At 45.1% G+C, this 23,205-nt stretch overlaps 1 protein-coding gene across 5 annotated transcripts in view; it reads left to right on the forward strand.

The window, feature by feature from the left end:
- The first annotated feature begins 577 nt into the window (after positions 1 to 577).
- SGSM3 (small G protein signaling modulator 3) overlaps positions 578 to 23,205 on the forward strand; it is a 72,617-nt gene continuing 49,989 nt past the window's right edge. The window contains exon 1 of one of the 5 annotated variants that reach the window (XM_068252034.1): positions 578 to 678. The gene's annotated coding sequence lies outside the window, so the exon portion shown is untranslated. The other 4 variants (XM_068252037.1, XM_068252038.1, XM_068252035.1 and 1 more) reach the window with 4 other exon arrangements.

Raw genomic sequence — 23,205 nt, forward strand, 5'->3', positions numbered from 1 at the left:
GGCTAGGGGGGGAGAGGGTCACACTTTTTTTCCCTGGACAGGTGGTCAGACCACCATACTGTGACTCCCTGGCTAGGGGGCGGAGGGGGTCACTCTTTTTTTCCCTGGGCAGGTGGTCAGACGCAGAGTAAAAAAATTAAAAATAAAATAAAAATGGTGAGTTGGTTTCAAGAAGCCTTTTGACATGATTTCACTTAGCAGCTTTGATTGGGGGGGGGGGGGGGGGCAATTTTTTGACTCTCGAACTGGGTGAAATTTAGCCTAGAAACTGCCCTGGTCAGTGGGCAGGGTGTCAATGAGATCTCAGTGAGCAGTTTGTCAGGGACATGTCAGTGAGCTGCCAATGAGCAGTGTGTCAGTGAGGAGTAATGGGCAGCCTGGTATTGGCACATGACGGCTATCATATAATATAGTCAGTATTCCAGGCCAGCCTTCTTCTCCCATAGTGAGATCAGCACAGGGCTGGCTGCAGCGCACACACTCTAATCTCCCCGCCCCGCCCTCCCGGTGTGCTGAGCCCAGCGCATGCGCAGTGCCGCTCCAGCTGATGTGCGTAACGCGCATGCGCGGTGGCGTATCCGTGATAGAGAATCCGGGAGGTGCGGGCGCCGGGCGGGCAGATGGGGAGCCGAGAGACTGGAGCAGCGGCGGAATGTGGCGGAGAACGGTGGCCTGCAGGTGGGTCCCGTACAGCCCCGGGGGCAATATATATTATAATGCAATATACTGTTAATGCATATTATCAGCAGCTGTGCCTGTCACATTATAATATATAATATCACCCATCATATAATGCATGATAGGAGCTGTGCCTGTCACATTATAATATATAATATCACCCATCATATAATGCATGATAGGAGCTGTGCCTGTCACATTATAATATATAATATCACCCGTCATATAATGCATGATAGGATAGGAGCTGTGCCTGTCACGTTATAATATATGATATCACCCGTCATATAATACATGATAGGAGCTGTGCCTGTCACATTATAATATATAATATCACCCGTCATATAATGCATGATAGGAGCTGTGCCTGTCACATTATAATATATAATATCACCCATCATATAATACATGATATGAGCTGTGCCTGTCACATTATAATATATAATATCACCCGTCATATAATGCATGATAGGAGCTGTGCCTGTCACATTATAATATCACCCATCATATAATACATGATAGGAGCTTCACCCATCATATACCGGTAATACATGATAGGAGCTTTGCCTGTCACATTATAATATATAATATCACCCATCAGATAAAACAAGATAATAGCTGTGCCTGTCACGGTATAATATATAATCTCACCCATCATATACAGTGGAGAAAAACATTATTTGACCCCTCACTGATTTTGTAAGTTTGACCAATGACAAAGAAATGAAAAGTCTCAGAACAGTATCATTTCAATGGTAGGTTTATTTTAACAGTGGCAGATAGCACATCAAAAGGAAAATCGAAAAAATAACCTTAAATAAAAGATAGCAACTGATTTGCATTTCATTGAGTGAAATAAGTTTTTGAACCCCTACCAACCATTAAGAGTTCTGGCTCCCACAGAGTGGTTAGACACTTCTACTCAATTAGTCACCCTCATTAAGGACACCGGTCTTAACTAGTCACCTGTATAAAAGACACCTGTCCACAGAATCAATCAACCAAGCAGACTCCAAACTCTCCAACATGGGAAAGACCAAAGAGCTGTCCAAGGATGTCAGAGACAAAATTGTAGACCTGCACAAGGCTGGAATGGGCAACAAAACCATTAGCAAGAAGCTGGGAGAGAAGGTGACAACTGTTGGTGCGATTGTTCGAAAATGGAAGGAGCACAAAATGACCATCAATCGACCTCGCTCTGGGGCTCCACGCAAGATCTCACCTTGTGGGATGTCAATGGTTCTGAGAAAGGTGAAAAAGCATCCTAGAACTACACGGGAGGAGTTAGTGAATGACCTCAAATTAGCAGGGACCACAGTCACCAAGAAAACCATTGGAAACACATTACACCGCAATGGATTAAAATCCTGCAGGGCTCGCAAGGTCCCCCTGCTCAAGAAGGCACATGTGCAGGCCCGTCTGAAGTTTGCCAATGAACACCTGAATGATTCTGTGAGTGACTGGGAGAAGGTGCTGTGGTCTGATGAGACCAAAATAGAGCTCTTTGGCATTAACTCAACTCGCTGTGTTTGGAGGAAGAAAAATGCTGCCTATGACCCCCAAAACACCGTCCCCACCGTCAAGCATGGGGGTGGAAACATTTTGCTTTGGGGGTGTTTTTCTGCTAAGGGCACAGGACAACTTAATCGCATTAACGGGAAAATGGACGGAGCCATGTATCGTGAAATCCTGAACGACAACCTCCTTCCCTCTGCCAGGAAATTGGAAATGGGTCGTGGATGGGTGTTCCAGCACGACAATGACCCAAAACATACAGCAAAGGCAACAAAGGAGTGGCTCAAGAAAAAGCACATTAAGGTCATGGAGTGGCCTAGTCAGTCTCCGGACCTTAATCCAATAGAAAACCTATGGAGGGAGCTCAAGCTCAGAGTTGCACAGAGACAGCCTCGAAACCTTAGGGATTTAGAGATGATCTGCAAAGAGGAGTGGACCAACATTCCTCCTAAAATGTGTGCAAACTTGGTCACCAATTACAAGAAACGTTTGACCTCTGTGCTTGCAAACAAGGGTTTTTCCACTAAGTATTAAGTCTTTTATTGTTAGAGGGTTCAAAAACTTATTTCACTCAATGAAATGCAAATCAGTTGCTATCTTTTATTTAACCTCCTTGGCGGTAATCCCGAGCTGAGCTCGGGGTATGCCGCCGGAGGTCGCCGCTCAGGCCCTGCTGGGCCGAATTCCATTCTGAAAAAAGCAGCACACGCAGCCGGCACTTTGCCAGCCGCGTGTGCTGCCCGATCGCCGCCGCTCCGCGGCGATCCGCCACGTGCAGCGGCGAAAGAGGGTCCCCCCAGCCGCCCGAGCCCAGCGCAGCCGGAACAAACAGTTCCGGCCGGCGCTAGGGGCTGGATCGGGCGGCTCTGACGTCAGGACGTCGACTGACGTCCATGACGTCACTCCGCTCGTCGCCATGGCGACGAGGAAAGCGAAACAAGATAGGCCGCTCATTGCGGCCTATCTTGTTACTTTCGATTGCCGGAGGCGATCGAAAGTACGCTTCCGGAGCGCCCTCTAGTGGGCTTTCATGCAGCCAACTTTCAGTTGGCTGCATGAAATATTTTTTTTTTAATTTAAAAAAAAACACATTGCAGCCTCCCTGGCAAAATAAATAAACCGCCAGGGAGGTTAAGGTTATTTTTTCTATTTTCCTTTTGATGTGCTATCTGCCACTGTTGAAATAAACCTACCATTGAAATGATACTGTTCTGAGACTTTTCATTTCTTTGTCATTGGACAAACTTACAAAATCAGTGAGGGGTCAAATAATTATTTCCTCCACTGTAATGCACGATAGGAGCTGTGCCTGTCATATTATAATATATAATATCACCCATCATATAATACATGATAGGAGCTGTGCCTGTCACATTATAATATATAATATCCATCATATCATGCATGCATGTAATCAGCACATAATACACGGGAGCTGTGCTTGTTACATTATAAGATCACCAATCATATAATGCAAGATAAACAGGTGCTGTGCTTGTCACATTATAATATATAATAGTATCCATCATATAATGTATGAATGGATATAATCAGCAGATAATACACAGGAGCTGTGCCTGTCACATTATAAAATATAATATCACCCATCATATAATACATGATAGTAGCTGTGCCTGTCACATTATAATATATAATATCCATCATATAATGCATGTATGGATATATTCAGCAGATAATACACGGGATCTGTGCTTGTCACATTATAATATATAATATTATCCATCATAAAATGCATGAATGGATATAATCAGCAGCTGATAGACAGGAGCTGTGCTTGTCACATTATAATATTATCCATCATATAATGCATAACAGACAGGAGCTGTGCTTGTCACATCATAATATATAATATTATCCATCATATAATCAGGGCCGTGGAGTCAGAGTTGGAGTCGGTGGTCTCCTAAACTGATGAGTTGGAGTCTGATAGTTTTCATACGGACTCCACAGCCCTGCATATAATGCATGCATGGATATAATCAGAAGCTAATAGACATGAGCTGTGCCTGTTACATTATAATATTCTCCATCATATAATGGATATAATCAGAGGCTGATACAGGAGCTGTGCTTGTCACATTATAATATATAATACTAGCTGAAGACCCTGTGTTGCCCAGGTTTGTGTTTGGTAGTTGTTGGGTCTGACTACTCTTTCTAACCTTAACACACAATAACTCAATGACTAAGTTCTTGAGCTTTGGGGTTCTTATTTAGTTTATTTATTGTATTTATAAAGCGCCAACATATTACGCAGCGCTGGACATTAGTAAGGGTTACAGACAATATTTAGGGGTGACATACAGCAATAAGACAATACAGGAATACAAGAAAGACCAGATCACGCAGCACAGTATGAGTACCAGGTAATGCTTAGTCAGGGCTGGGGCACACCGAGCGGCCCTTTGAGCGTTTCTGCAGCCGCTTGCGGCTGCTGATACGCTAGGGTAATGCATTTCAATGGGGGTGTGCACACCACAGTTTTGCAGAAACTAATCCTCCCGGGGTGAGGCATTTTTTGGATTGCGGAGACGTTTCTGCCTCAATCTCAATGTAAAGTATAGGAAAAACGCAAACCGCTCTGAAAAATGGCAGATCAGAGCGGTTTTGCCGGCGGTTTTGTTACAGAAGCTGTTCAGTAACAGCTTTACTGTAACAATATATGAAATGTACTACACTGAAATCCGCAGCAGCAATCCGCAAAACGCCTCAGAAAAATAAAAAAAAAAGTGTTTTAAAATGTGCTAGCATTTTGCGAATCTGCTAGCGGGTTTTGGTGTGCACCGGGCCTCAGTCACTAGATGGGAACATGGAGATTAGGCAAGTCCAGTTCACTCAGATCCATAGCATGGGTGTACGGTAATGGAGGTGTGTGAACAGGTAGGAGACATAAGGAGGAGGACCCTGGCTGAAGGCTTACAATCTAGAGAGAGAGGTAGGGACAGAAAAGGTAGGGGACCAGAGTTCAGCTGTGGGATTAGAGCTCTTGTGAATGTGAAGGGTGGTAGGCCAGAGTGAAAAGTAAGTTTTTAGGGCCTTCTTAAAGATGTTGAAGGTGAGGGAACCCCTAATGGGTAGAGGTAGGGAGTTCCATAGTGTTGGAGCAGCTCATGAGAAGTCCTGGAGGCGTGCATGGGGCAGGGTGATGCAAGGGGGGGGGCGGTTCTTGGCATTGATAATATGAGAATGGAAGCAGCTTAAATTTTCCCATTGAAATCAAGCAAACAAATCTGATTGGCTGTTTGTGGCTCCGCCCCCTTTAGTGAATTTGCACCCCAGTCACCCAATGACCGACTGGGTTTGAGGCCTCTGCCATTAACAGTGTAAAGGTGGCCAGTGGCCACTAACGGTCCAATTTCTAGCGAAAAATTGTTTGAGCGATCGGAAATTCTGATCGGAATAAAAATCGTTCACTACACCATCAACAAACCAATCTTTGCCTCCTATCTATCACAACCAACAAGAACAATCCATATTTTGGTTTGACAAAAATCCAATCTGATGACTATTTTTATAATCGTTCATAATCAATTATGCCCATCAACTGAGATTGTTTACAACCAATCCGATCAGAATTTCTGATCGCTCAAACGATTTTTCGCTAGAAATTGGACCGTTAGTGGCCACCTTAAAGCGGACCCAAACCAAACAATTTTTTTAATTCAAAATATTTAGTTGCACCACTCTGAAACATACAAAGATAAATAAACACTCCTTCAAGCCTATGAGCATTTCAGTGCATGCTTTTCACCCTTCTCTTTTCATAACTAGGGTTATACAGGTGGCAGCCATTAGCAATTCCTCCATTGCCAGACACCACCTACTCCACCAGTCTGCTGGATTCTGTCCCGGCAATATGAAAGGAAGGGAGGGGTTCCTCCAATAAATGTAAAATATTTTTTATTTGTCATCATGCAGCTGAAAAAAAGGCTGTTATTTATTATTATAATTTAGAAAATAGATTTTATTTCTGAAATCTTGTATTTTTAATTTGAGTCCACTTTAAGAATGGCAGCAAGGTAAATATTCCCCTTCCAAACCTATTGGTGAATTTAGATTGGCTGTTGTAGGCTCCACCCACTTTCCTGAATAATAATCCCAGTCATACAGTGACTAACTGGCAAGTTTGAAGCCTCTGCCAACAGAATGGCTGCAGTTTACATTTTCACATGTAAAATGAATGGCTGAAATTTGATTGACTGTTTTATGCTCCGCCCACTTTTTCTGGATTTGTAACTTCAGTCACCAAGTGACCACCTGTGCCAAGTGTGGGGACTCTGGCTTGATTACTGTGAGAATGGCAGCCTTTTACATTTTTTCCATTGGCATGAATGGGTAAGATCTGATTTGCTGTTTGTAGCTCCGCCCACGTGTGCAAAGGGGGGGGGGGGCGAAACCCCCAGAACATGTCGTCCCAGGTAGTAAGGGATCTGTGTACCAAGTTTTGTTCAAATCGGTCAAGCCGTTGTCGAGTGATCGAGGTACATACACACGTCCGATATATTCCTTGCATATAATCAACACCTGATTACGCCTGCAGACCGGCGAGCAATTCTGGATGGATTTTGGTTCTGCTCACAGCAGATTCGCTTCCTGCAGAGCCAGAATATCACCTCAAGCCCGTCTCTTAGCAACAGCAACCCAAACTGAGTCCACAAAGTCTGGTTGCCATGGTTTCAGAGAAGAGTCGTTTGAGCTTACAGCCTTTTACAGGAACTTCTAACTGGCTGCTGATTGCCATGAAGAGATCATTTTTTATTAATATTACAGCGCCTATTAGGGCCTGAGCCCACTAACGCAGTTGTGCGCAGTTGTGTCCGCTTTTCAGCAACACATCAACGTTACAGATGCTGAAAAACGAGGAAAAACGGACAGAAGCGGACACAACTGCGCACAACTGCTTTAGTGGGCTCAGGCCCTAATGGAAAAATCTTCCAAACGATTGTCTGTATGATCTATCGGATCAGGTACGGTTAATGGTGCCGATTGAAGAGGAACGATTGTTCTGTCAATCGCTCTGAATATCTGAAAGATTATTTTGAGTGGTCAGATTGGTGGCAATGATCCAATTGGATGGTCGATCGTTTGGGAAATTGTAACGTTAGTGGGGACCTCTGTGTCACTGGTGATGTGTGATGAGCAGGGCTGTGGAGTTGGTACAAAAATCATCCGACTCCTCAGTTTATGAAACCTCTGACTCCAGGCACCCAAAATTGTCCCCACTCCTCGACTCCACAGCCCTGGTGGTGAGGATGGCGCGGTCTGGCGGTGGAGGGGTTAATGGGGACCTCTGTGTCACTGAGGATGGCGCGGTCTGGCGGTGGAAAGGTTAATGGGGACCTCTGCGTCACTGATGAGCGGTCTGGCGGTGGAGGGGTTAATGGGGACCTGTGTGTCACTGAGGATGGCGCGCTCTGGCGGTGGAGGGGTGAATGGGGACCTCTGTGTCACTGAGGATGGTGCGCTCTGGTGGTGGAGGGGTTAATGGGGACCTCTGTGTCACTGATGATGGTGCGGTGTGGATGGCGCGGTCTGGCGGTGGAGGGGTTAATGGGGACCTCTGTGTCAGTGGTGATGCGCGGTGTGGATGCTGCGGTCTGGCGGTGACGTCGGCCGGTGAGTCACACTGTAATCGCTCTCCTCTATCTCTGCAGACTGATATGTGGGCTGTTGGCCATCTGCTCCATTCATATCAGCTGTTACGCTCACATACTGCCTGCAGCTCACCGGTTCCATTCTGCAGAAGGGCAACCGCTCATTTTATCCAGTGTATTCAGCTCTGAAGCCGCTCTGAACTCTTTACCTGCTGAGAATCCTGATCTTTCTGCTCCTAAATACACCATGAAGTGAGAGGTACTGTATATGGAGGCTGTTGTGTGTATTTCCTTTGCCTGGCAGCCCTGCTGATCTATTTGGCTGCAGTAGTGTCTGAATCACACACCTGGAACAAGCATGCAGCTAATCTTGTCAGACTTCAGTCAGAAACATCTGATCTGCTGCATGCTTGTTCAGGGTCTATGGATAAAAGTTTGAGGCACAGGATCAGGACAGCCAGGCAATCTGCATTGTAAAGAAAAACCTTTCTTTGTTACAGCTGATATAAATCCTGCCATAAATCTGCAGTGTGTCTACTTCCTGCTTTCATGGAAGCAGGCACAGGGTTAACATCCTGTGTTTACAAGTTAGCTGCTCTGCTCAGGCAGCCAGCTGACACAACTAAGAGATCAAATTACACTGGTGATTAGTCACAGATGAGGGGGGATTAGACAGGCTAAACTCTCTAAATACATACAGGGTGGATTTCTGTTTTCCTCCTGTCCGGTGTCCAGGTCCACTTAAACTGTCTTGCAGAGGAGCTCACAATCTAACCCCTACGATAGCCCTATGTCTATGTATGTATTATAGTCTAGGGCCAATTTAGGGGGAAGCCAATTACCTTATCTGTATGTTGTTGTTTTTTTTTTGGGGGGGGGGGATTAGAGTGCCCGGAGGAAACCCACACAGACACAACGGAACATGGGAGGACATACATACTCTGTGCAGATAGTGCCCTGTCTGGGACTTGAACCAGGAACCCAGCGCTGCAAAGCGAGAGAGCTAACCACTATGCTACCATGCTGTCATTCCATCACTATTACGGTATATATATCCCCAATGTTTGCCTGGTGTCAGAGTATGATTGGGCAGTCATGTTTGGGCATCAATCTTCGGCAGATTCGATCAGTGATTGAATCTACCAGGGAAAATCTTCTAGTGTATGGTCTCAAAGTCCCATACACACGCTCACCAGCGGTCTTTCATGCTTTTTTAACTTTTGTTGTGAAACAAGTTGAAACACCTAAAAAAAAAAGTATTTTGCTCTTGTTCAAAGAGCTGATAAGTCTGATAAGTCAATCCAACAGTTGGATTGACTTCTTATCAGTCTTATCAGCTCTTTGAACAATAGCAAAAGACCTTTTTAAAGAGACTCTGTAACAAAAAAAAAAAACGTTCCCTGGGGGGTACTCACCTCGGTAGGGGGAAGTCTCAGGGTCCCAATGAGGCTTCCCCCTCCCCTGTAGCTGTAGGCAGTCCAGCGCTGGCTCCCCCGAAGTCTCCCGCAATCCTCCCCCGACAAGCCTGACAATGCTTGTTATACTTACCTTTCCCGTCTCCAGCGGGGGCGCTGTTGCAGCTCTCAGCATGGAAATAGGCGGAAATAGCCGATCTCTGTCGGGTCCGCTCTACTACACAGGAGACTTGCGTCTGTGCAGTAGAGCGGGCCGACAGCGATTGACTATTTCCGCCTATCTCCGAGTGGAGAGCCGATACTGAGCCTGCGCTGGAGCCGGGAAGGTAAATATTTACATCTCCATTATTCGGTGGGGCACAGCGAGACCGCCGTGGGGCCGAGGAGGACGAGGGAAGCCTCGATGGGATCCGGAGGCTTCCCCACCCGAGGTGAGTACCCCCCAGGGGAACTATTTCTAGTTACAGGTTTTCTTTAAGTTGTTTCAACTTGTTTCAGAACAAAAGTTGTGAAAGCCTAAAAGGCCGCTGTTGAGCGTGTGTAAGGGCCTTCACTCTATTCTGCATGATAATGGTAATGCTCTCTTGGCAGCAGTAAATACGGAGCTGGAAGCCACCAGTGTTATGTCAGGAAGTTGAGGAGAGGCGAGTTGATTAGGAAATGCCTCTTGATGTTTGTGCTGGCTGTTATGTCCTCTGTTTCCTCATCATTATATCGCTGTGGTAGCAGAGAGAGCGGCGACCGGACACGAAATGCGGTCCTGTGAGTGAGGTCAGTGGAGAAACCCGTCCTTTTATATATGTGCTGCTTTATTAGCGGATCTCAACCGATGAACATTAACCACTTCCCTACCCTGGTCATTTTCACAGTTCAGCTCAGCTCTGATCACTTTGGCAATAATAACTGTATCAATAATCATCACAACAAAATGATCTATATATTGTTTTATTCAGGACAAATTAGGCTTTTTGTGGTTATTTGTTTTTAGTAATTACCTTATTTTCTATGCATTTTAAAAGGAAAATAAGGAAAAAAAGTGAAAAATACACAATTTATCCACTTTCATATATTATAGCTTAGATGTTAACAGTTCTATTGTACATTAAACCCACACATTTTATGTGTCTATCCCTCCTGTTTATTTAAACAGTTCAATTGTTTTGATACTGTATTAGATGTAACAATTTTAAGTAATGTATACAATCTGCTACTGTCTGCTCCTGGAATGTGTATTTTACACTTGTTTACTACCGTAATTAACTCTGCCATTGAATTCCCTGGGAGGAGGAGAAGGGATTTGCTTTCCTTTTCAACTCTGTAGTGTTGTTATCAGGTCAAAGATAAATAAACAGTGTTTTCTAAGATTTTGTAGGCAGAAGAGTGCAGAGACTTATTTTCACGTCACAGGGACAGGAAGTGGTTAATCTTTAAAATGTGCCAGCCTATTACACAGCGCTGTGCTAGGAACTGAAATATTTCGAGGGACTGCCGAAAGATTTCATGCTGAAATCAAAAGGGAATCGGCCTGCAGTTTATGGCAGCCAACAGATCTCTCCAATCAGATTTGAAATTATTAGCATGTCATTGTGACGTGTTGTAGGGTCCTCCGATGTCTTCCTACTTTTGCCATTAGGACGGCTTCACCCTGACAATCGAGCGCTTTTTCCGCTACCGCTTCCAAATTGTGACATGAAGCGGATTTGTGCTTGTGAATTCTCCATAGGGAGACGCGGCTCTAGCGATTTGCTGATCACTGGCTATCGCCCCCCTATATGTGAAGCAGCCCTGATAGATGTATCTTCAGCAGCCTCAGGTGGGTCTCCTGCTTGTCACTTGCCGGTAGATGGCAGTCACAGGATTCGGCTGTTTTTAGCTGGAGTGGGTGACGTCACGTGGGCGGTTTCCCTACAGATGCCACTGGCAGAGTGACGTCAGGAGGGGAGAGCCGCCTGATAGGAAACTCAGCCTGATGGCAATCTGTACCGTTATTGCCGGTGCTGTGTCTGATTGCGCTGCCATAAAATGTACGCTGCCTCGCATGCGCCGTACGATCCTGTGTTGCTAGACTTCCTAGTCTGTGATGCTGCCGGCGATATTTCCACAGCCACGCCTCCTACACTCCCCACATGACCCCCCAAATGACCCTGTCTGTCAAATTGCAGCTCCCTAACCCTGGCCGAAAGAGGAAGTGCGCGGTATTGAGTCGTGGAACGCGTCCGAGCATGTGATACGCATAGAAGTGCCCGGACATCTGGGTAATTAATCTCTTGTCCCCGTGCACACACTGGAGGCAATTAAAGAGAACCCGAGGTGTGTTTAAAGAATGTTATCTGCATACAGAGGCTGGATCTGCCTATACAGCCCAGCCTCTGTTGCTATCCCAAACCCCAATAAGGTCCCCCTGCACTCTGCAATCCCTCATAAATCACAGCCGTGCTGTGAGGCTGTGTTTACATCTGTAGTGTCAGTCTCAGCTGCTTCTCCGCCTCCTGCATAGCTCCGGTCCCTGCCCCCGTCCCTTCCCTCCAATCAACAGGGAGGGAAGGGATGCAGGCGGGGACTGGAGTTCTGCAGGAGGCGGGGAGAGCAGCAGACTGACACTATAGAGATAAACACAGCCAGCTCTGACAAGCTGTTTGTCAGCAGCGTGGCTGTGATTTATGAGGGATTGCAGAGTGCAGGGGGACCTTAGGGGGGTTTGGGATAGCAACAGAGGCTGGGCTGTATAGGCAGATCCAGCCTCTGTATGCAGATAATATTCTTCAAACCCACCTCGGGTTCTCTTTAAGCCTTATTAGACTAACAGATTCAGCAAATGTTCTACCCGTGAGCCCATCACTAGTCCCGGCCCAGATATTGTTCCTCCAACCCCGTAAGCAGTATGGTTATAGTTATAGTCTAATGTCCTACCATATTATTGTGTATTTACCGTATATAGCACTGATCTCTTCTGCAGATCCTTACAGAGTACATAGTCAGACTCATGTCACAGACTGTACTCAGAGGAGCTCATACTCTAATCCTACCATAGTACTATAGTCTAAAATCCTACTGTATTATTATGTATTTATATAGCACTGACATCTTCTGCAGCACTTTACAAAGTACATAGTCATGTCACTGACTGTCCCCAGAGGAGCTCACAATCTAATCTCTACCATAGTCATAGTCTAATGTCCTACCATATTATTATAATGTATTTATATAGCACTGACCTCTTCAGCAGCACATTACAGAGTGCATAGTCATGTCACTGACTGTCCTCAGAGGAGCTCACAATCTAATCCCTACCTTAGTTATAGTCTAATGTCCTACCATATTATTATTATGTATTTATATAGCACTGGCATCTCCTGCAGCACTTTACAGAGTACATAGTCATGTCACTGACTGTCCTCAGAGGCGCTCACACTCTAATCCTGCCATAGTCATAGTCTAATGTCCTACCATATTATTATTATGTATTTATATAGCACTGACATCTCCTGCAGCACTTTACAGAGTACACAGTCATGTCACTGACTGTCCTCAGAGGAGCTCACAATCTAATCCTAGATCCTATGTCCTCCCATATTATTATTATGTATTTATATAGCACTGACACCTTATGCAGCACTTTACAGAGCACATAGTCATGTCACTGACTGTCCTCAGAGGAGCTCACACTCTAATCCTTCCATAGTCATATGCATACATAAATATAGTAAAGCTTAGCCTATGCTAATTAGCCATGTGAAACTTTCCTCCCCTAAACATTCTGGGAGACCAGGTATATTTTGTACTGGCTTCGGAACTTTCAAAGTAAACTAATATTCCGCAGAGATCACCTGACAGGACTAACATTCCGCAGAGATCACCTGACAGGACTAACATTCCGCAGAGATCACCTGACAGGACTAACATTCCGCAGCGATCACCTGAAAAAGTTTTAGAAAGTAAATCAGGGAGCGGAAAGATATTTCAAGAGGCAAATGTTGACTAAATTATTTATAAATGAATATTGTAAAAACAAAAATGCAATTTTATTGATTACATTTCTTTCACTACAGGTCCTCTGAGGTTTGGCCGACTTGACTTTGTCAGTTTTTGGGGGTGATTTTAGAATCCTCCGTTCTCAGTCGGTTGAACCCTCCTGGATGCCCTGCGTGGTATCAGCGGCGGATTGTGACAATAACACGCCGTAATAAGCGTATATTGTTCCAGCCTGTTCGCCATTACGCACGCCAGGGCTGGGAATAGACAGCTATTTTCTTATTGCCGGGTCCTGGCTCATTTCCACCGCCGATAGCCGTGCCTGCAGATGCCAGCGGCGCCTCGATATCACTGCGCCCGGAATATGCCCTCTGCAGCCACTCAGGCATGTGAATCAGCAGAGAGAGAGATAATCTAATCCTACCATAGTCATAGTGTCATGTCCTACCATATTATTATTATGTATTTATATAGCACTGACATCTCCTGTAGCACATTACAGAGTATATAGTCATGTCACTGACTGTCCTCAGAGGAGCTCACACTCTAATCCTACCATAGTCATAGTCTAATGTCCTACCATATTATTATGTATTTATATAGCCCTGACATTTCCTGCAGCACATTACAGAGTATATAGTCATGTCACTGACTGTCCTCAGAGGAGCTCACACTCTAATCCTACCATAGTCATAGTCTAATGTCCTACCATATTATTATTATGTATTTATATAGCACTTACATCTCCTGCAGCACATTACAGAGTACATAGTCATGTCACTGACTGTCCTCAGAGGAGCTCACAGTCTAATCCTACCATAGTCATAGCATAATGTCCTACCATATTATTATTATGTATTTATATAGCCCTGACATTTCCTGCAGCACATTACAGAGTATATAGTCATGTCACTGACTGTCCTCAGAGGAGCTCAAAGTCTAATCAGGCCATAGTTATAGTCTAATGTCCTACCATATTATTATTATGTATTTATATAGCACTGATATCTCCTGCAGCACATTAGAGTACATAGTCATGTCACTGACTGTCCTCAGAGGAGCTCACAATCTAATCCTACCATAGTCATAGTCTAATGTCCTACCATATTATGTATCTATATAGCACTGACATCTCCTGCAGCACTGTACGGAGTACATAGTCATGTCACTGACTGTCCTCAGAGGAGCTCACAGTCTAATATCCCTACCATAGTTATAGTCTAATGTCCTACCATATTATTATTATTATGTATTTATATAGTGCACATCTCTTCTGCAGCACTTTACAGAGTACATACGGTAGTAATGTCACTGACTGTCCTCAGAGGAACTCACAATCCAATCCTATCATAGTTATATGTCTACGTATGTATCGTAGTCTAGGGTCAATTTAGGGGGAAGCCAATTCAATTATCTGTATGTTTTTGAGATGTGGGAGGAAATCGGAGTGCCCAGAGGAAACCCACGCAGCCATGGGGAGAACATACAAACTCTGTGCTAACCTCAACACCACAGTGGTGCCCGGTTCTCATTCATTGCTGGTTTCAGGAAGGAATCAGCGTGTTGGGGACAGATAATTATCAGATCCTGAGTACAGCAGAGGTAGCGTGCTGGTTGTGGACATTACACTCGCATTGCGTTTACCGAGGGTGGTTGTTGCTGAGAACTGGTTTGACGTGTTGCCGGAGGGCAGTAACCAGGGCGATGGGGTCTGACAGGTGCTGTTTGAGCCACTAGCAGTGTAATTTCCTTCTCTATGTTTGCTCTCAGATGCTCTCCTTGTCCTGACAATTTTTCCAACACCTGTTAAGCTTGTCGCCATCTCCCTTCATAACCGCAGGAGTACGCCAGAGGTGAGATCGCACGGGTCAGCGCCGCTATGAGGATTGCACGGTCAGGACTGAATCTGCTTCTAAACTGTCCCAAACTTTTCCAACAACTTTTGATCGACCTTGTTTAGGGGCATGGATGAAACCGCGCAAAAAATCAAATTTAGTCTGTAGTTTGATTCAAATCAGAGAATGCAATGTAAAGGTTGGCACACAACATACAATATTTGTTTATATTTCTTATTTTGCACTGTCATGAGCCAGCCCATTGATTTTTCCATCGGATCTATTAGACGGATCATTTGCAACCGGTCCAATCGGATTGCGTTAGATTTTGCAATAGATTTCGGGTACTTATCAAAGCAAAATCTTTTGCAAAATTGATCTGAAACAATTTGGACGTCTACACACGATGCAATTTCTTATTAGATCTATCTAATAGATCCGTCCATCTCAGGGGTCAGGAACCTTATTGGCTGAGAGAGCCATGAACGCCACAGATTTTAAAATGTAATTCTGTGAGAGCCACACAATAGGTTTCAAACTGGGACAGTAGGGCTCACATCCCTGTTGCCATGGTGATGTGTACGCAGTTGATCCCGCTGGGCAGCGGAAGTGTCAGACACGTCTTCAGCTTCTCTTGGGTTACAGCAACATCAGCAATTTCCCAGAGAGCCAGAGAGGAGAAATACCGACTAACAGCTTGTACAATCAGCTAGCTGACTTGGGGGTTGATTCCCTTTGTAGGATGAGATCCTCGCACTTTGGCCTAATAAGGCTGCTTGTCAAGTGACAGGCAGCCTATTGCGCCAATCAAAATGCGGGGATCTCATCCTACAAAGTCACTGGACCTGACAGGATCCGGAGTGGGACAATTGGAGTTGCTGTTAATTTTGGGGCAGCACGAGTAAATTTTTACTTGTGCTGCTACACTATTTTATTTGCGCTGCTTGAGCAGTGTATCAGTGAATCAACCCCTACTGATTTGTCTGTGAGCCAGATGTAGCCATCAAAAAAGCCGCATCTGGCTCCCGAGCCATACGTTCCTTACCCCTGGTCTATCTGATGGAAAATTGTACAGTGTAGATGAGGCTTAAGGCTCGTACACACGCCTGACTGCAGCCAACGACTGGTCCGTCAGCACCTCCCGCTGGGCGGGTTTTCAGCAGACAGTACAGTGTGTGTACAGTCTGTCGGCGGACTGATAAGGCTGTTTCTGAACGATCCACCTGGCGTGTTTATCAAATCCTATTAGGACATAGAGGCATGTTCTGTGTACAATGACCAACCTCTGTGTCCTTCTATTGCTGGGGGGGGGGGGGGGGGGGGGGTAGGTTAGGGTTAGGCAATAGGGGCAGCAATAGGGTAAGATGGTAAAATGGTATAATTTACCAATATTGTGCTATTGTATTACCCATTGCCCAATAGTAAAATACAATCGGATAGCATGCTGGTAAGGCTGTTGCCTTAGAGGTGGGATTTGAGCCTTTGACCAGGGTTTGAATCCCGGCTCAAGTCAGAATATGAAACAGTAAGGAGTCTTAGGGCAAGGCTCCCTAATGATCCTGGTCGCCTGTGGATCGGGCCCTAAGCAGCTGCAGCACTGAATCGCTTTCGCGTGCACACAGATATCCAATTTTGATTGGAGAATCGCTGACCAACATTACCAACTTCCTGTAGTATAAGGGTCAACAGAGTGTGAATACTATGAACGTGTTATGTAGGTAAGATCTCATACTACATGGAAGTAATAAAATTGGCCAATTATTGGGCAGTCAAAATTGGATGTGTGTATTAGGGGTACACGCATCCACAGGTGTTTTGTCCACCTAGGACAACTACAGTGGGGCCGGTGCTCCAACAGTGTATCCTACACGTCGAACTAACCTACATCCCATAGACTTTTACTATCCCTTCCCCTCCCCCAACCCTAACCCTCCTGCTATACGTTTGATAGTGGATGTAGGCAAATTCGTCGTGTAGGTTATCACGTCGGAACACCGGAAGAAGCCCCGGGTAAGTTAAAATGGCTACCTAAGGGTCTGTACCCAAAACGCAATTTTTTTTCACGATATCACACAACATAATTTAATGAAATATCAACGATGTTTCACAGCGTGCACCACCCGTGACGATTGTTCACCTTTGACCGTCAGCTGTGTAGGATTAAATCACAGAGGATCGTTTCAATCCCCATTGCCTTTTGCGAATCTTGCCGCTATCGTGGAAACTATCATTTACGTGACCGTTCGTTTACGACGATGCCGACGACGCTTGGCGTTACGGCTGTGGATACTCAGCTTTAGTGTCACTACAGGTTTCCTTTAACACTTTATCCTGGCTCATCAAGTTCATGTTTGCGTTGCCAGATTTGAAGTCGCTGTTTGTCTCAGCGAGAAATTCGCTTGAAAAGTGAAGAGGGAGTTGCGAGTTCTTGTGAAATGTCCGGGGTAATGGCTTGTTGTGAAATGTAGTAGGAAGTTGCGCTGATGGACGTAGGGTCGGTGAGTCGCTGGTTCAGTCTGACTAGCTCGGGGAAATATCTGCAGGTTTTTCTGCACGGCGAGGGGGAGGGTGGAGATCCGGGAGAGTAAATATCAGGATGTGCTGCTGCTGCTGCTGGGGGAATTCTTTCTTGTGACACACGGTCGGCGGTGGAGAGGAGCATCGATGGCTGAGGGGGACCTCCTGCGACACAGGTGGGCAGAGAGTCTGGGGGGGGCCTTCCCTGTCTTAGGTGAGTCTCTGAGGTGGGGAATTGTTTTCCGGGCGGTTATAGCCTCCAGCTGTGAGGTTCCCACGCTGCTGTGACAGAGCTGTTACTGTAGCTGCATTCACTACTCTGTATGCTCTGTACGATTTCACACTGGCCATACACTTAGCAATTCTCCTGGTCAATGAAATCTGCTGGCGATTGATTCACGGGGCTGATAAACTTTTAAGACGATTTTTGAGCAGCTGATTGTGCTGGAGGGGGTGGCAGCGAGGCTGTAACGGCTGTATGGTATCGTACCAATTGTTCACAGTCCGATCGATAATGGATAAGGCTGCTGATGAGTCATAGTACTCATCAGCGCCATGCGATCGAACGCTAAACGTATTGGGCTGTTATTGTCTTGTGTATGCCCAGCATGATTGTTGTATGCGCTCTGGTGATTTGCTGTGTGAAGGGAGGTCTGCCCGTTCTGCACACACTATTCAATCAGGTCATCCAATCTCAGTCTGCCGGACGGTTTGATATATAAATCTAAGCGTACAATGCAGGAAACTGCAGAGGTATTCCAGTGACTGGAGATTGAGTAGCGATCGTTTTGCTGCCTTGCACAATTGATACCGATTTATATGCCAGACATCACACTGATCAAAAATCGATTGGAACGCCATTACCAATAATGTTGCGCCAACCGATGCAGCATAAAGTTATGCAGCTGCCGATCCCTTAATGCTTTCACCATGTTCTATTAAAAACTTTTCCTGGTCTGTGTTTGGCCAACTTTTCGGTCAAAATGGTGAAAAGAAACGTTCCATTTTTTTAATCTATTTTCGTTCCATCGTCAGCTTATTCTGGTAAAAGAAAACGTTGCTTGGTCTTAAAGTGCCCATTAGCGGTACAAGCTCTTGAACGATCGACTGTACGTTCAAATTTGATCTGGGGACATCCGAGGTGAAAATACACTGATGAGAAAAACAATTGTATCTACTCTCCTTTACCTAAAATTACTTTTTTAGATATCCCACAGTTTTATTTTATATTTCAATCTAGTTTTTAACGTTTTACTGTTTCATTGTCTCTGCTTAATGGCACATTCATTGAAGTATGCCAGAGCTCCAATCTATAAATTATTGACCCTTTTTATCTCTTTCCTGCTCTCAGAAGCCATTTACTGACAGGAAAGTGTTTTATGGCTGTAATTACTTATCAATGAGGGTTATGCTATAGTCTGACCCGGTCCCAACCCGGACAGAAACTGTCACTTGCATACCTGATGTTTAACTCTTTCAGGCAGAGAAAGAAAAAAAGGAACACAGCCTAGTTATTTGTGTGCTAGGCACTGTACATACACATTGTATATCTCATTATGTCACATGTCACCTCGGGTATCCTTTTAATGGAGTTTCAGAACGATTCTTTGAGGCTACTTTAGCACTTGCGGGCGGCGCTGTGCATATGAATGTGTCGGCACAGTCTGCCACAGAATCATACGATTGACATTTTGTGCGCTGTGATGTGAAGGGGCGGGGCATCACACCCCAAATGCACGGGTCAGGTGTAAAACCGGCCGTATGGTGCCCATACATGGTACCATTTTTTTCATTTTTTTCCGATTAGATAATTTTGTTTGATTATTCCATTAGATCACATATAAAGATTTTTCCAACATGTCCGGAAAAAAAACAGAGATAGTCGTTCGCTTTTCTTGATCGAAAAAAAAAGATTATTTTCGATTCAATCGTTTTGAATAAACAGGATTGAATGTTTTTATTGTACCGTGTATGGGCACATGAGTCTGATCAGATTGCTTATCATTTCCCCTCTGGTTGGCCGATACAATCGTTTTCGATTGATCATATTAGACAATAGATCGTTTGGGCGATTGTATTGTTAAAGGACACCTTTAAGCCCAATCTACACAATACGATTCTTTGTGCGATTCGATTACGATTCTATTTACGATCCGATTAAATCCAACATGTCCGATCAAGATTTGATTTTCCATTGCAAAACATTGGCAAATCGAATTGAATCGAAATCGAATCCCAATCGGACATTTCGGATTTAATCGGATCGTAAATAGAATCGTAATTGAATCGGACAAAGAATCGTATCGTGTAGATGGGGCTTAAGCCAACCTTGAGAATTTATTAAAAGCCTTGCAAAGCGTCTGTCTAGCTGTAAGACTGAGCGCGTGAAAAAAGAGTGGATGTAACAGCTTTCGGGCTGGTTCAGACGGACGTTTGCAGAGCGTTTACTGCCAGCGTTCGGGGCTTGGCGTTAAACGCTCCCATTCAAGTGAATGGGAGCGTTTGTACCAAGCTTTTACGCGCGTTTGCACGAACGCGGCGTTCGGGTCCCGATTTTCACTGACGTTCAAGGAGCCACTGGAAGCTACATGTTGCTTCCAGGGGCGGTTAACCGCGACGGGTAATGTCCCCCTAGGGGAAGAAAAAACGCGACCGCATCCAAACGCAATGCAAACGCTGCTGAAAGCCCGAATGCATTGCCGCCGCGACGCCAACGAACGCGACGCCTCCAAACGTCCGTCTGAACCAGCCCTAAATCAGGTATAGAGCTCTCTGTGGTCACAGCATTGTCTTCACAAAAAGACAGGGACTCTTTTGTAGCCGTCTTACAATGCAGAGGATGAGGTCAGTCATATTGCTTTGATCAGGAGGTCTCTTGTATCGCCATACAGAGTAGGTAAGAGACCGGAGGGGGGACATGATCGGATTGTCCATCTCTGGAGCCGCACCTGTCGCCCTGCTCAGTGACACGTCACTGACTCTACACACAGGGACATTGTCACCCTGTCCACGCAGCTACAAATGGCCCCGATTCCGTCTGGATTTACTGCCATATGATTCCTGTCACTGAGGAGTAAATTATAGTCTTGTTTGACTCGTGACCCTCCCTGCTTGGCTGCTGCTGCACCACCCTCTGTTTTATGTGCTGGCGTACACCTGATTACCGCCACCCAACGCTTGCTCTACCGACCGTGTCCCAACGAGATAAGGCATCGTTTGTTTATCGTTTTCTGGGGGTGGGAGAGAAGTTTGGTAGGATTAAGTGCAGCGTTTGTGCATTCATGTCTGATATTATGTATTTATATAGCACTGGCATCTTCTGCAGCACTTTACAGAGTACATAGTCATGTCACTGACTGTCCTCAGAGGAGCTCACACTCTAATCCTACCATAGTCATAGTGTAATGTCCTACCATATTATTATTATGTATTTATATAGCACTGACATCTCCTGCAGCACATTACAGAGTACATAGTCATGTCACTGACTGTCCTCAGAGGAGCTCACACTCTAATCCTACCATAGTCCTAGTGTAATGTCCTTCCATATTATTATTATGTATTTATATAGCACTGACATCTTCTGCAACACATTACAGAGTACATAGTCATGTCACTGACTGTCCTCAGAGGAGCTCACAATCTAATCCTACCATAGTCATAGTCTAATGTCCTACCATATTATTATTATGTATTTAAACAGCACTGACATCTCCTGCAGCACATTACAGAGTACATAGTCATGTCACTGACTGTCCTCAGAGGAGCTCATAATCTAACCTTACCATAGTAATAGTCTAATGTCCTACCATATTATTGTGTATTTATATAACACTGCTTTCTGCAGCACATTACAGAGTACATAGTCATGTCACTGACTGTCCTCAGAGGAGCTCACAATCTAACCCTACCATAGTCATAGTCTGTCCTGCCATAATATTATGTATTTATATAGCGCTGACATCTTCTGCAGCACATTACAGAGTACATAGTCATGTCACTGCCTGTCCTCAGAGGCGCTCACAATCTAATCCTACCATAGTCGTATGCATACATAGATATAGTAAAGCTTAGCCTAGGCTGATTAGCCATGTGGAACTTTCCTCCTCGAGCATTCTGGGAGACCAGGTATATTTTGTTTTGGCTTTGGTACTCTCAGTAAACATTCCGCAGAGATTACCTGACAGGACTAAGATGTCACTATCTCTGAGAATCAGGGAGCGGAAAGATATTTCAATAGGCAAATGCTGACTAAATCATTTATAAGTGAATATTGCAGAAATAAAAATGCAGTTTTATTGATTACATTATTTTCACTACAGGTCCTCTGAGGTTTGGCCAACTTGACATTGTCAGTTTTTGGGGGTGATTTTAGAATCCTCCGTTCTCAGTCGGTTGAACCCTCCTGGATGCCCTGCGTGGTATCAGCGGCGGATTGTGACAATAACACGCCGTAATAAGCGTATATTGTTCCAGCCTGTTCGCCATTACGCGCGCCAGGGCTGGGAATAGACAGCTATTTTCTTATTGCCGGGTCCTGGCTGATCTCCACCACCGATAGCCGTGCCTGCAGATGCCAGCGGCGCCTCGATATCACCGCGCCCGATATATGCCCTCTGCAGCCACTCAGGCATGTGAATCAGCAGAGAGAGAGAGATAAGCGGGGGACGACTGTCATCTGCCTTCCGTCTCCCACACCTCCCCCCTCTCTCAGTTTACACACCGGTTGCCAAGGCGATGGTAGCCCGGCAAGAAAAACCAGTCTGACCCCTTTCGGCGTGCCTTTTATGCCATTTTCTCAGCTGAATAATCCTTAACCCTTTCCCTCCGCCTCATCGGATGATTCGCACTCCCAGTGAATTCAGGGATTTATTTGGTTGGCGTTTTAGGCGACGGGTTTAGCGAGAGACACCGGCGTATATTCAGGCGTAGAGTTCGGTCGTGTGTGGAGCGTTATTAGGAAGTATCGGCAGTTCTATAAACTCTCGATAGACTCCGGGGCAAGGATCGTAAACTCTGCCCTATTGACACCATAATAACTGGAAGGTCCCACATGACACGTGTTTATGGAGGAAACATACACTGCTACTTCATAAAAAGATTCATACTCGTTCAGGGCAATCGATTTCCAGCTGGCCCAGAGCAGCTTCGTATAAAGAGGGCAATCGCGGGCTTTCATTCGCTGTCATGGCGTAATCATTTTATAGGGGAAGGCGTGGAAGATAGCCCTATGGTTCATGGCCTCAGCAGTTGTGCGACAATGAAAACCTACCTGGAATTAATTCCTATCGCCCTAATAAATTAAATTCTGTGGCGTTTTGAGGAAGACGCGGAACCAATCAGAGGGGTTACAAAAAAGTTTACAACTTTAAAGGACAATTGAAGTGAGAGTGATATGGAGGCTGCCATATTTATTTGCTTATAAGCAATACCAGTTACCTTATCCTGCAATAAGTCTGCAGTGCGTCTACTTCCTGCTTTCATGGAAGCTGACATGGGGCTAACATCCTGTGTTTACATATTAGCTGCTCTGCCAAGATTTATGAGCTGACACAGCTGAGAGATCAAATTACACTTGGGATTAGTCACAGATTAGGGGAAATAGGCTAAACTCTCTAAATAAAAACAGGGTGTATTTCTCTGTTTTCCTTCTGTCCT

Source organism: Hyperolius riggenbachi, chromosome 9, assembly GCF_040937935.1.
Source record: "Hyperolius riggenbachi isolate aHypRig1 chromosome 9, aHypRig1.pri, whole genome shotgun sequence".
NCBI classification, from domain to species: domain Eukaryota; kingdom Metazoa; phylum Chordata; class Amphibia; order Anura; family Hyperoliidae; genus Hyperolius; species Hyperolius riggenbachi.